Below are 14,093 nucleotides of genomic sequence, written 5' to 3'. Positions count from 1 at the left end.
TTTATATAGGAAAAAAAAACTAATTTTTTATTATTTTTTAACGACCTTTTTTCACAAAATAGTTAACTTTATTTAAAATAATATTAAATAATTACACTTTTCACCGTCTTTAAATTAATAAAAATGTCCCATCATATAAAATTTATTAAGTTAAAATATTATTTTTTTCAAATATTTTTTATAAGTATATTTTTTAAAATAAATAAATCAGAACTTTTTCTTTTTAATATTGTATTACTAGAAGTGAAATCCTTCATCATGAACCAAACTATGTGTTGAGCACAACTATGGCCATTTACAAAACGTCAGTGACGTTTTGTGTTTCTTCAATTAAAATAATATTTTTTTAACAAAACGTCAATGACGTTTTGTGTTTTAATAATTAAAATAATATTTTTTATTACAAAACGTCAGCGACGTTTTGTTCTTTCATGATTAAAAAATTTTTTTTATCGTAAAACGTCAACGACGTTTTGTGTTACTACCATAACCGTGTAGAACACCAAAATGATCAAATATTTTTGTATTTCACATTAAAATTATTCATATATAAAAATTTTAGCCACCAATCTTGCGTCCTACGAAATGAATTTAAGAAAATATAAAAAATACTCCTCGTAGTTGACGATAAACTTTTGCTTTCCCTTTATTCCATGCTCATCTCTCGTCAATGACAAGAAAGTGAATACCATTAGAAAGTTTAACACCTCATATACCTGTATTAAAGAATAACTCCAAAAAAATTGTCCATGTTTAAATTTTTTAACCAATTTTCTTTCGTGTATTTAATAACATAAAATAAATCGGGGCCAAAATTACCTAATACAACGAGCAAGACAGCGAAGGATATGCCGCGTGTCAAAGATTCGGATTCCGTTAGGGAGATAATGGACTATTTGTACAATGTGTACAATGGACTATTGAGTTACAAAATGAACATCTCCCATACTAACTAGAATAACCATCCGAGTACGCGATAATAAACATCTTCCCAAAAGCTTAAACTGATTTTGGGGTTCACCAAGGCTCGAACTTTTGACCTTTTGAATCTAGCGTTCTAATACCATGCATGATACTACTCATCTCAAAAGTTTCAGCTGATGAAAAAAAGTAACACTAATGATTATATTTCTAATATTCTCTAAACTTCCATTGTACACATTGTATAAATATTCTATTGGCTCCTCATACTTTTCCCAAAGACTCGTTGTGGTCGCATCACAATTCCTGTATTGCTCGCTGTTAGAAAATTCTATTAACACTATTTTTTATTTATAAATTGTTATTACTTCAACAAATATTAAATAAATAAATCAAACATCTTCCGTCTTTAGAAATAGCAGGAAAGAAATTTAATTGGGTTAGTTAAGTGGTAAATTTACTAAATTATTTAAATAAATATAAAAAATTTAAATTTCATTATATGTATGTAATAATTTATTAATAAAGAGACCACTAATTATAACAAATTAGAGGAGATACCTCACAATAATGCTTCTGACAAGAAGTTCTTTCATAATTTGTTCGATGAAGTACTTGTATATTTAATTTAATATTTTTCTCTACACGTAGGTACTCCTAAGAGTATGAGAGAACGAGAGAAAAGGTGAGTAAGGTGGAAAAACACAGAGTGGGATAGAGTTAGACATTCACTCAATGAAAAAGATTCGTGGATTATTTGGAATCGAGAAGAGTATCAACGTTTGAAAAAAGAATCATTTATTATTTTTGTGAAAAATTTACCAGAAGATAGTTCGAAAAAAGAGTTGTTTCACTTATTTAAGTGGACAGGGCGAATAAATGACATATCTGTCCTGTAAGCAGAAGAATGGACGGATCCATTGTTTTCTTTCATAAGGTATACTACGAAAGGAGGACACTGAAAGCAATACAAGAGATGGACCGAATGCGATTGCGGGATAAAGAGATCTTTGTGGGAGAGGCTAAGTATCGGAGATAGCTTGATGATAAGGTGAAACATGATACAGAAGATGCCGCTAATACCAGATATATTCAGAAGAATTTAATTGGCTATGGGAATCACCAAGTGACCGTGGTGGCTGGTCTGAACAGCGTGAAGCAGACAAGAGACAAGAGAGGCAAGTAGAGTAGAATGCAACCCAGAGTTAGAGTTTGGCATCCGTGCTAAATCACGGGAGATACCATTAAAGATGGGGTGGGACATGGCGGCAGAAATGGTGACACAAATGACACTGGCTGACGAAAGAAAATGGATAGAAAGATCATTTCCCTCAAAGAACTGGATGAATGGCGTACGGAAATTTCAATAAATTTGAAAAAAGCAACGAAAGTTCCTATAATTAGATCGACAGTTATGGGATTACATTTAATTGATGAAGATGCTGCTCCAGGGGTGGGTCCAATAACGTAGATCAACACACTAAAGGGAATATATGTGATGTGGGCCAAAACCACATAAGCGCTCATGAGCTAGCTGATCCTGGAGGATGGGCGGGTTGAGTAACCCAACCAGGATGTGGAACATGGGATGTACTCCCAGGTAGGAGCGTGGTGTCGGGTTGGGATGGGAAAGGGGATTGGAGTTGATCACACTCATGTTGCTACTACCGTAAGGTGTAACGGTGACTTCATCATACTAGGCTTTCACAAGAAGTTCTTGGCAGCGACTACGGGTGGTGGTGTAGGGATACGATGCATTAGACAGTGATAAGGGAGGAGGGTCTTGGGTATCACACAGCTATGGTGGATAACGTGAATCACAATAGTGACGCGGGATATGGTGGAGGAGTGGTAGGGATAGAAGATGGCCGGCAGAAGGTCAGCGGTGGTGCTAGTGGAGATGTTTGGAAAGCGGTTGCTATCATAGCGAGTGACGAGTTTGAGGTTTGGCGGTGCCGCCGCTGGTCCACTTCGTGCCGTGAAGGAGCATGACGATGTTGGAGGGCACAAGCCAGTGCCAATGGTAGAAACCTCTATGGTAAAGAAGGTAAATGGCGTAGGGATGAATGATTTCTCTTGTGCAGGGATACTTCATGCGGTCAACAACTTTGTGATAGATGGCGACAATCTATTAGACAGGGAGGAAGGGAGAAGAATAATAAGGAGCTTGAATAAAACTGATGCCATATCACATACGGTGCACGAAAGTCTCGATGGGAGTGTAAAGAAGACCACCGTTACAAGATTGGTAAGGGATGATGGAGTAGAGGAAGCAGATTCAGGGGGAGAGGATACTGGGAGAGAACATGCTTTAAAGAGGATGGGACGGCCAGGAACTTGGAGGATGTTGGGAACTCTAAAAAGGATGTAATCAGTGATCATAATATTGTGAAGCAAATAAAAAGCTGGGACGAAGACTTGGTTGAAAACAGAGTTGCTTGGACCTTAGCAGTGGAATCAAGAACTGTCTCATATGAGGAAGACGACATTATGGCAGCTCTTCAAGCTCAGAATAATGAAGTGCTTGAACAGAAACGAAGGCAAGCAAAGTAAAAGGAGAAAGCAAGAAAGAGCCGGCCTAGAAATCGGAATAAGGAACCATTAAGCAACACTTTGAGAGTTGGATAAGAACTCCTATAAGAAAAGACGAACGTAATAGGTGACTGATTTTTGCTATCATTTGAAATACGTGGTTGAAAAGAAATGACAGGATTTTTAAAAATCAAGAAACAGGCATTCCGGAAATAACTACAGTTTCTTTTTTAGTATTTGTATTATAATTTTGGACTTTCTAAATGCTCCACCTTACAGTATTGACCTTTTTGTTTCAAAAAAAAATAAATAATTTATTAATGAGTAACGAACTTTTAAATAAATTATGGTAATAATATTATTTAAAAAAAAATATAGTACCGCTTTACCCTTTATTTATAGATATCAACTAGTATCGAACCCGTGTGATGCACGGAATTTATATTTTAATTTGATATGGTAAATTGAAAATAATATTTAATAATCATAAATTTCTTAAGTTTAGTATAACACTATCATCGTCATTATATAATAAACGTATTTAAAATGTTGTTTTATCTTTATTCAAAGTAAAATACAAATGGAACAGTTTGAAGTTTATAATATTCTTGAGCCATAAAGAAAGAGACCTGAAAAAAATAAGAACATATATAACTATAATAGTAGCATGTCAGTTTTACACTAAACTTTATATTATAAGGCTAATAAAAATTTATAGACAACCTAGTATTTTACTAATCTCATTAGAAAAATAATTGGCATATAATGTTGTGTTCCATGATATATACTTTATTTCAAGTCTGAAAGTATAGTTAATAAATTAGTTATATCTACGACAAATATTTGTATAAAAGTGTAAATCATAACATGTTACTAAAATGAAAATACTATTTTCTTATCTAAATTTATATTATTAAAAACTTCGTTGAACACGGCATTTGTTGTTGATGAGTTTGGATTGTTGTCTTCATCTAGAATTAAAATGTTCAAACAATTGCGACTCTTAACTCTTGACAAAGCAATGTAAAGTTGGCCATTAGTGAACACTGATTTTGGCAAGCAAAGTCCTACATGTGATAATAATTTACCACATAGTGAAATATCTTAGTTTTTCAGTATTTTTCTCTTCATATATAGTATCCTGTCAGCCAATAACGTCTAAGTTACATTTTAAATACGATTTGATTTGTTAACACTATCAGATATCAATAGCATCACAAACAATTTTCTCAATTGATGACCAGATCTCATTAATAACTGCAATGAATTTTTTATCGTCACACAGTAGTCCTATAAAATAGAAAGCATCTTGGAAGCTAGGATATGTAATCCCATTAACTGTCCTAATAGACTCATATGTTGTGCAACATTTTTGAATAATTAACAAAATTCTCATATAGTAGATATCATCACATGTACCCGGTGAAACATAGTCTAACCTCCCAATAGAATACTCTCTCTTGCGTGGATATCATTCCCTTTCTTCGCTATCATAAACAAATTGATTTGGAAACTCAGCATAAGTTAAAACTTGACCAACTTCAAATTTTTTGTTGGTCTCCATCCATGCTAAGAATATCGTACCTTTTCCGTTCTTTTGATCCATAATTTTCTCAAAATTGTCATCGTCTTTAAAAATGATATTTTACTTTTCAGGTAAATAAAAAGTTAATCTCATCACTAAAGACCATCTCCGATGAATATCATAAACTAAAGTTCTCTATACAGCCTCCCGTGTCACGATTATAAAATTATTTGATCTTATAATACATTTTTTTAAGTATGTTTTATCTTTTATATTTTTAATACTAACATACCAATAATGATGTTTGTCTTTAAATGTGGTACTTGACTCACTCGAAGCGTTTTTTTTTAATTAATGAAACACAATAACTCAATTCATAAATAACTAATATCTAACTATCTTTTTATTTATCTATTCTTATTATATAAAAATTAATAATTAAATTCTTTTATATTATATCTAAATTATATTTTTTCTTTTAATGATGTTATGTCAATAATTTTATTTACTTGACAAATTTTAGATATCAACTAATTATATTTTAATAAAAATTTTAAAAAATTAAAATAAAAAAATTTTATTTATTATTATTATTCAATTAAAACATAAATTACTAATTAAATACATTAAATATACATTAATAATAATAATAATAATAATTTAAATTATTATTATTATTATTATTATTATTATTATTATTATTATTATAAAAATTTGCATAAATTATTAATTAAATAAAATAAATATACATTAAAAATATCATAATAATAATAATTATAAAAATTTTCAATTACAAATACTAAAATACAATTTATACATATTAATACTTTTATTATTACATTATTTGATTTAACTATGCATGTTACATAATATTCTACTACTCCTTCAAATAAGTTTAATTTTACAATATTTTTTATTAAATATATCATAATTATAAAATTAATTTATCATACTAGTACAATGATGTGACTATATTTTCCATTATTGGTACCGTAGTTGATTAATACTAACTACTTTGTAATAAGCTGGTCCGACGAATTCCAACTAATAAAGGTATCCCTAATGAAACGGATACATAACATGTCTTGGAATAAAAGCAAAGCAAAAGCCTTAACCAAGAAACGCTACTACAGACAAAACAGCTCCCTGCCTCTACCATCAATCCACCATCTTCTTGTTTAAGATGAATGTTCAAACTTCAAAGCATATTCAATATATATCTATATCTATATCTATCTATCTATCTGTTGCATAGTAGTAGTGGCAGTAGTATAATTGAGAGAGTGATTAAGGTGGTGGTGTTGTGGCTTGGTTGGTGGGGAAGAATAAATGCCCGGGCAAGAGAAAGTGGTCCCTACTCAAAACAACACAGGAACAGGACAACTTAGTGTGTGTTTGGATTATGGTTTGTCAAACTTCAGTTTGAATAAAAGTGATTTTATAGAATTGATTTTAGGTAGAAGTAAGTTTGTGTCAACGTGATTTATATTTGGCAACTCTATACTAAAATTAATTTTGATAAAATAAATATTGTTTGGATAATATTAATTAAAATTACTTTTAGATAAATAATTACTAAAATGGACATGACATTAAATTATAATGTTATTTTTTTATATAGGTTTAATTTTTTATATATTTTTTTTACATGTTTTTATATAGTATATTTTTAGTACTTTTAGTATTCTTTTTTAGTACGTTATAATTTTTTACTATTTATTCATACCCTGACCCAATGATAAGGCCCAGGTCCAAATGAAAGGCCCAATCCAAAGGATTGAGCCTCGCCCTACACCACCTTCTCCCTACGAAGTCGGTTCTTACCACGACTTACCCTAAAGAAGTCGGGACGAGGATTAGCTGGCAGATAAACACTCATTCAAATGAGTAACTGCCCCTAAAATCTCTCTAACTTTCCAAGAGACATATCTCAACTTCCCTAAGATAAGGGGACGGTTATCCACCTTAAATGGCGGAACTACTTCAACGGTGGTTATGGGTTCACCACTATAAATACACTGACACTTCTCAAGTATCACTAAGCCCAATACTCTCTAAACCTGTTTTGCTCCCTTTGCTAACTTTGGCATCGGAGTGTCTTTGCAGGTACCACCCCCCATTCTCTCATACTGAAGTCGGACGGAGGCCCTTGGATCACAAACCTATTTGGACACCTCCTCATTCAGACGATTGGACCAGCCAAACTAATCCAACCCAATAATCTCCGGTTACCCATCGTAACATTGGCGCCGTTGCCGGGGACCCGAGAGATCAACCAGTAATAGCGGACATGTCACCGGAAGACGGTCATGTGGCATCGGATTCCGAACAAGAGAATCTAGATACCGGAAACAATGACGCAGACCTAACCCTTCACCAGGAAACCAACGACCAACATAGGGAAGGCACCTCCGGATTTAAAAATCCGAAGATGAACTCCTCGGAGGGGCGTGAATCGGAAAAGGATGGACCACTCCATGCAACTGAACTAATGGGGCTAGTCCATGGCCACCAAGGTCGCTTGGAACAGCTGGAACAGGAGCGGGAGCAACAAAGGGAGATAGAAAAGCACCTAAGAGAGGAGATGGAACGACGAAAAGAGTTAGAAGAAAAACTCTTAAAGTTAGAATCCTCCCACAAAGGTCGGAACTCCCGTGGCGATCGAGAAGAGTCACCCCCAGGAGGGGAGGACCCTTTTAGTGAGGACATAACGAGGGCAAGAGTTCCAAGAAACTTTAAAAGCCCTGATATGGACTTCTATGATGGAACCACAGATCCAAAGCATCATTTAAGCAATTTCAAAAGTCGGATGTATCTGGCTGATGCTTCTGATGCGACGCGCTGCAAAGCTTTTCCGACCACCTTATCGAAAGCAGCGATGAAGTGGTTCAATAGCCTCCCTCCAAGATCGGTCACCAGCTTTGAGGACCTCTCTAGAAAGTTTCTAATGAGGTTCTCCATTCAGAAAGATAAAGTAAAGCATGCACCGAGCCTCCTGGGAATAAAGCAGGAGGTCGGAGAACCTCTACGGGACTATATGGAAAGGTTCAACAAAGCATGCTTAGAGATTCAAGACCTGCTCGCCGAGGCAGTCATTATGGGGCTGGTAAATGGGCTTAGAGAAGGTCCCTTCTCACAGTCCATATCAAAGAGGCACCCCACCTCCTTAAGTGATGTACAAGAAAGAGCTGAAAAGTACATCAACATGAAGGAAAATGCTAGATTGAGAGAGTCGAGTTGGCGACCTGGGCACTTCCCCTCGATAAAAGAGAGGGAGAGGGAGCCCAAAAAGAAAGAAGACCTCGGTCTCGACAGACCCAGAAAATATCACTCTTATACTCCTCTGAAAGTCTCTATAGTTGACGTATACAGAGAAATTTACAATACTGAAAGGCTGCCACCTCCCAGGCCTATTAAAAACAAAAGAGGGGGGAGTCGCGGCGATTACTGTGAGTACCATAAGATATATGGTCACTCAACAAACGATTGTTACGACCTTAAAAACGTGATAGAAAAGCTAGCCAGAGAAGGCCGACTTGACAGATATCTCATGAAAAGGTCGGACAATCATGGGAAGAGAAAGCGAGATGACGCGGATAGAAGAGACCCACCACCGCAGACTCCGGAGAGATATATACATATGATCTTAGGAGGATTCGCGGGAGGGGAACTCACCAAGTCCTCTCGCAAGAGACACCTCAAGCGAGTTTACCAGGTCGGAAGCGAATCATCTGACCTCCCTACCATCTCATTTACAAAAGAAGATGGGCAAGGAGTAATCCCTGGACACGATGATCCAGTAGTGATAACCATGATCCTAGCCAATGCCCACCTCCACAGAACCCTAGTAGATCAAGGAAGTTCGGCAGACATCCTTTTCAAGCCTGCATTTGACAAACTAGGTTGGATGAAAAGGAGTTAAGAAAGGGATGCCAGTTTGAATGGACTCCAGAATGCGAATGAGCGTTCCAGGAGTTCAAAAGGTTTTTAAGTCAACCTCCATTCCTAACCCGACCTCTAGTTGGGGAAGATCTCGTCCTATATCTATCTGTAGCAGACAAAGCTGTCGCATCAGCCCTGATAAGGGAGGACGAGGTCGGACAACATCCAGTTTACTTCATCAGCAAAGTTCTACAAGGCCCCGAACTAAGGTACCACAAGCTAGAGAAGTTTGCGTACTCCTTAGTAATAGCCTCACGGAGGCTACGACCTTACTTTCAAGCTCATACGATAAGAGTCCGAACGAACCAACCCATGAAGCAAATCCTCCAAAAGACGGATGTTGCAGGGAGAATGGTTCAATGGATAATAGAGCTCTCCGAGTTCGACTTAAAGTATGAAACTCGGACAGCAATCAAAGCCCAATGCCTCACCGACTTCATAGCAGAATACGCGGGAGATCAAGAGAAAAAGCCAACTGCATGGGAACTTTATGTAGATGGATCCTCAAATAAAACAGGAAGCGGTGCAGGAATAATATTGGTTGATGAAAGGGGAACCCAAATAGAGGTATCCCTCAAATTTGAATTCCCAACTTCAAATAATCAGGCAGAATATGAAGCCATGATTGCAGGATTGAAGCTGGCAGAAGAAGTCGGTGCGACAAAAATGATGATATACAGCGACTCTCAAGTAGTAACCTCCCAAATAAATGGAGAGTATCAGGCCAAATACCCGAATATGAAAAGATACTTGAAAAAAACTCTGGAGCTTCTCGAGCGCTTTGCAGAAACCAAGATCAAACACATAACTCGGGATCTTAAAAGCAAAGCAGACGTCCTCTCCAGGTTAGCAAGTACCAAACCAGGAGGGAATAATAGAAGCCTGATCTAAAAAACTCTCCAAGAGCCCTCTGTGGTGAAAGCAGAGGGCAAACAAGATGTCCTTGAGGTAACTGGGCTAAACCTCGGATGGATGAATCCCTTGGTCGAATACCTAAAATTCGACACCCTCCCCAAAGAGAAAAAAGAGGCTAAGAAAATCCGGAGGGAAGCACAATATTACACTCTGATAAAAAGTATCCTTTATAAAAGAGGAATATCAACGCCATTGTTGAAGTGCATACCGACCTCAAGGACCACTGAAGTGCTAGAGGAGGTTCATAATGGGATCTGCGGGAACCATCTCGGAGCCAGGTCACTAGCCAGGAAAGTAATCCGAGCTGGATTCTACTGGCCGACCTTGCAAAAAGATGCCACAGAGTTTGTGAAAAAATGCCAACCATGCCAAATGCATGCAAATTTCCACGTGGCTCCCCCCGAGAAGCTCATTAGTATAACTTCTCCATGGCCCTTCGCAAAATGGGGAATGGATTTGTTAGGTCCTTTTCCCCAGGCGCCAGGACAAGTCAAATACTTAATCGTGAGAATAGATTACTTCACAAAGTGGATAGAAGCAGAACCATTAGCCACCATCACAACCCAAAGAAGTCGGAGGTTCCTTTACAAAAATATCATCACGAGGTATAGGATACCTTACTCCATTACTACAGATAATGGAACCCAGTTCATCGACTCTACCTTTAGAAGCCTAGTGACTAGTATGAAGATTAAACACCGGTTCACCTCGGTAGAACACCCACAAGCAAATGGACAAGCCGAGGCGGCCAACAAAGTCATACTAGCAGGGCTAAATAAAAGACTATAAGAGGCAAAAGGAGCCTGGACAGAGGAGCTCCCACAAGTATTATGGGCTTACCGGACGACGCCACAATCTGCCACTGGAGAAACACCCTTCCGACTTGTCTATGGAGTAGAAGCCATGATACCAGTAGAAATCAGCGAACAAAGTCCTAGGGTGATTCTCCATGATGAAATCGGGAATATACAGGGGCACAAGGAGGAACTTGATTTACTCCCCGAAGTCCGAGAGCAGGCCCAGATAAGAGAAGCAGCATTGAAACAAAGGATGACTATCAGATACAACAAAAAAGTCATTCGAAGGAGTTTCACCCCAAACGACTTGGTCTTGATCAGAAACGACACCGGAGTCAACAAATCGGGAGAAGGAAAGCTCGCTGCTAATTGGAAAGGACCATACAAAGTTAATGAAGTCTTAGGGAAAGGTTATTATAAGGTGACCGACCTAAACGGCACCGAGTTACCAAGGTCGTGGCATGCTTGTAACATGAAAAGGTACTATAGTTAAAAGCGAACTCTACTCCCTGATGTACTCTTTTCCCAACTTCACAATTTTTTCCCAAAAATAAAAGGGTTTTTCTGAAGAAGGGTTTTTAACGAGGCATCAAAGTAGAGACTAAGGGAGAATGGATTATCAAAAACCCTTAGTAGCAGTAAAGTACCTTCCCAAATAAATAAAGATCTTTTTACAATATCTCTTATAAATTCCTCCTCGTTTGTCTTTTTTTTTCTACGAAACGCGCCGACTTAAGCTTGACAAAACGTGAAAATTCCATGAACCGACCTAGATGATCGTCAGGATAAAACGACGAGGTACAAGTCGGTGTAAAGAGGTCATAAAAGTTGATCGTGAGAAACTCGAAAAAATTCCGACTCATAAGTCGAAATGAAAACCCGAGAAGCAAAGAAAACGCATCGCAAAAATAACCTAAGTCATAGGAACTCAATGAATCAAAAAATTGAGTATAAGGAATACCAAAAAGAGATCGAAAAACCTATCAAAGAGCCAAAAGATTGTCCTAAGTCCTTAAAGTTAAAAGACTCAAAAAGGACAGACAGCCAAGAAAAGGTTTCAAAAAGATCAAAGGGGATTTTTCAAAAACCAACCTCAGAAAAGCATGCACGCAAAAAAGTAACTTAGACCCTTATCCAAGAAAGGGTATTCTTCATTAACCTAAACCCTTATCCAAAAAAGGGTATTTTTAAATATTTTTTGTTGTTTACGGCCTTAAAAGGCCAAGGAAAATGTCAAGAAGTTACCACCACATAAAAAAGAGTTTAAAAAAGAGGGGACCCACAGGCCGGGCCCCATATAGCCACAAATATTTTAAAGAGTATCACCACCAGAGTCGAAGGGAGTAGTCGGATCACCACCAGAATCAGGGAGAGTAGTCGGAGAGGAGGTTCTGTGAACCTTCGAGGAACTCAGAGCATCCTTGGAACGAGGAGGGGACTCAATTATCCTCTGCCCCCGAGTCTTCAGATCTGAATCGGTGACATGCTTGGGAGAGGGAGGAGGATAGACTATCGCCCCATCAATGACAACCTTGTCAGGATCCAAGGGAGATAGATCCAGGTCGGGAGCAAGAACTCCGACCTGCTTCTTAAAAATCCTCCAGGCTTCCTCGGCATAAGCATTCCTAGCATTCAACAAGTCCTTCCTCACCTCCACAAGATCCGTGAACAGGCTCGAATAACTCTCCTGCACCTTCAACCTTAGGCCCTCCTCCATGTTACACTGAGCCTGCAACTTCTTTTCCCTCTCCTGGAGGCCATCTTTCTCTTCCTTCAATTTGGCGATCTCTTCCCTCAGCAACTTCTCCTACCCTTGATATAAGAGAAACCTCCCCTCCAACTCTTCAACCCTCGAGGTTGAACCCAGAGAGCTAAGAGGAGTTTTCTCAAAAATATCAAGGAACTTTGTACAAATTCCTGCCGCCCTGATACTCTCCTGAGCCAGAATAGTGAGGTGATTCCGAATAGAAACATCATCCATACCTATACGGGTATGAGGATAGATGTATTTCCGAACAAACTGAGGCGCATCCACCTTAGCCTCACCTTCAAAAGAAGAGCTAGACTCTAAAGTCTTGCGCTTCTTCTTCTCTGGCTCAGGGAAAGATTGGGGGGAGGGGACGGCTGAGAAGAAGCCGAGGAGGAAATAACGATAGGTCGGGAAGGGGTCTCCAAATTTTGGGAAGAAGTGGGAGGAGGAAAAAGAGGAGAACTAGTTACCCTGGCGCCGCCATTCCTGGCACGGAAAGCTTAAACAAATCAAGGGCTACCTAATTGCGTCTGGACAAAGGTCGGAGCCCCCTGGAGAAATTTTTTAGTGTCCAGATATGGGGCCCGCCCCCACACTTCTCGGAGGAATTCCACAATAGCTGCCTCCGCCTCATCCAGATCATCCAAACCATATTTCTCACAAGTGGAGGCCTCTAGCCAGTACAGAGGAAAGCGAGGGGAAGAACTCTCGTCTAAGAAGAAGGGGTGGTGACCCTCTACAGCTTGAATTTTGAAAAAATAATTTTTGAAGTCATGGAAGGATTCATCAAAAAGGGTGAAGACTCTCCGACCTTGTATAGCTCGGAAAGACACCCATTGTTGCTTATTATTTTGCCCACTGAAGGGCTTGGTCATGTGGAAAAGGAAAAAGAAAATCCTCAAGGAAGTCAGAAAGTCTAAAGCGTGGCTGATAAACTGGTAGATTTTCAGAAAACCCCAGGAATTGGGGTGAAGTTGGGTAGGAGCAACACGGCAGTGACGTAAGACAGCCATTTCGAAGTCAGAAAATGGGAGAAAAACACCCAAACGGGTAACCATGCTCTCATACATGTAGAAGAAATGAGGGGCCGTCTCAGTAGCCCTCCCGAAGCAAATCCGGTCTTCCAGACCCGGGACCACCAATTCATACTTCGGCTTATCCTCCTCAGAAGTACAGATTCTGTGGTGAGTGCGAAAGTTGGTGATAAATTCGGTATCGACCAAAGGTTCCTCTCCTAAAACTGTGACATCGACCTACTGAGCAAGAGTTTCTATGGAAGACATTTTCTTTTCCTAAAAAAGGATTCGTGAAACCTACAAAGGGAAAAAGAAAAAGGTCAAGAACAGGGTCTCTAAGGGGGCATGGAATCAAACAGTAGCCTACAAAGTCAACTCCTCTCTCTAAAAAAGTAAAAGCATGCAATTAGAAGCATTTCATAAAAGAGAAGAGGAGAAAAGACTAACCTTTGTCTGGAAGCAAGGTAGAGGAAGATGAAAGCCTTCAAACGAAGAATGCCCCACGAACAGATGGGAAGAAAATTTTAAAAACGCAAAAACGAAACAACGAAAGAAAGGAAAATTATTTATAGACACGTTAGGGGCATAATGGTAAAAACGGAAAGCGGTCATTAATGGGTTCACCGTTACCAAGGTAATTAATACCTACGCAAACCTCTAACGGACGCGACGTTTAATTAGACGTAACTATGAAA

The 14,093-nt window shown here is 38.3% G+C and overlaps 2 protein-coding genes across 6 annotated transcripts in view; both read right to left on the bottom strand.

Moving 5' to 3' along the window:
• LOC107642999 (putative sodium/metabolite cotransporter BASS5, chloroplastic) overlaps positions 1-14,093 on the bottom strand; it is a 70,576-nt gene that overhangs the window by 14,392 nt on the left and 42,091 nt on the right. The gene's annotated exons all lie outside the window — the stretch shown is intronic.
• Positions 1,150-14,093, bottom strand: part of LOC107643001 (transcription factor TGA10-like) — a 33,172-nt gene continuing 20,228 nt past the window's right edge. The window contains exon 11 of one of the 5 annotated variants that reach the window (XM_088488300.1): positions 1,150-1,227. The gene's annotated coding sequence lies outside the window, so the exon portion shown is untranslated. Of the gene's footprint in view, positions 1,228-3,953; positions 4,083-4,677; positions 4,941-5,841; positions 6,333-14,093 lie in introns of those variants that run through there. The other 4 variants (XM_088488304.1, XM_088488298.1, XM_088488301.1 and 1 more) reach the window with 4 other exon arrangements.

Source organism: Arachis ipaensis, chromosome B5 (assembly GCF_059453495.1).
Source record: "Arachis ipaensis isolate K30076 ecotype BB chromosome B5, ASM5945349v1, whole genome shotgun sequence".
Lineage (NCBI taxonomy): Eukaryota > Viridiplantae > Streptophyta > Magnoliopsida > Fabales > Fabaceae > Arachis > Arachis ipaensis.
The sequence above is the reverse complement of the archived record's forward strand: the minus strand, read 5'-3'. Positions and strand labels throughout refer to the sequence as shown.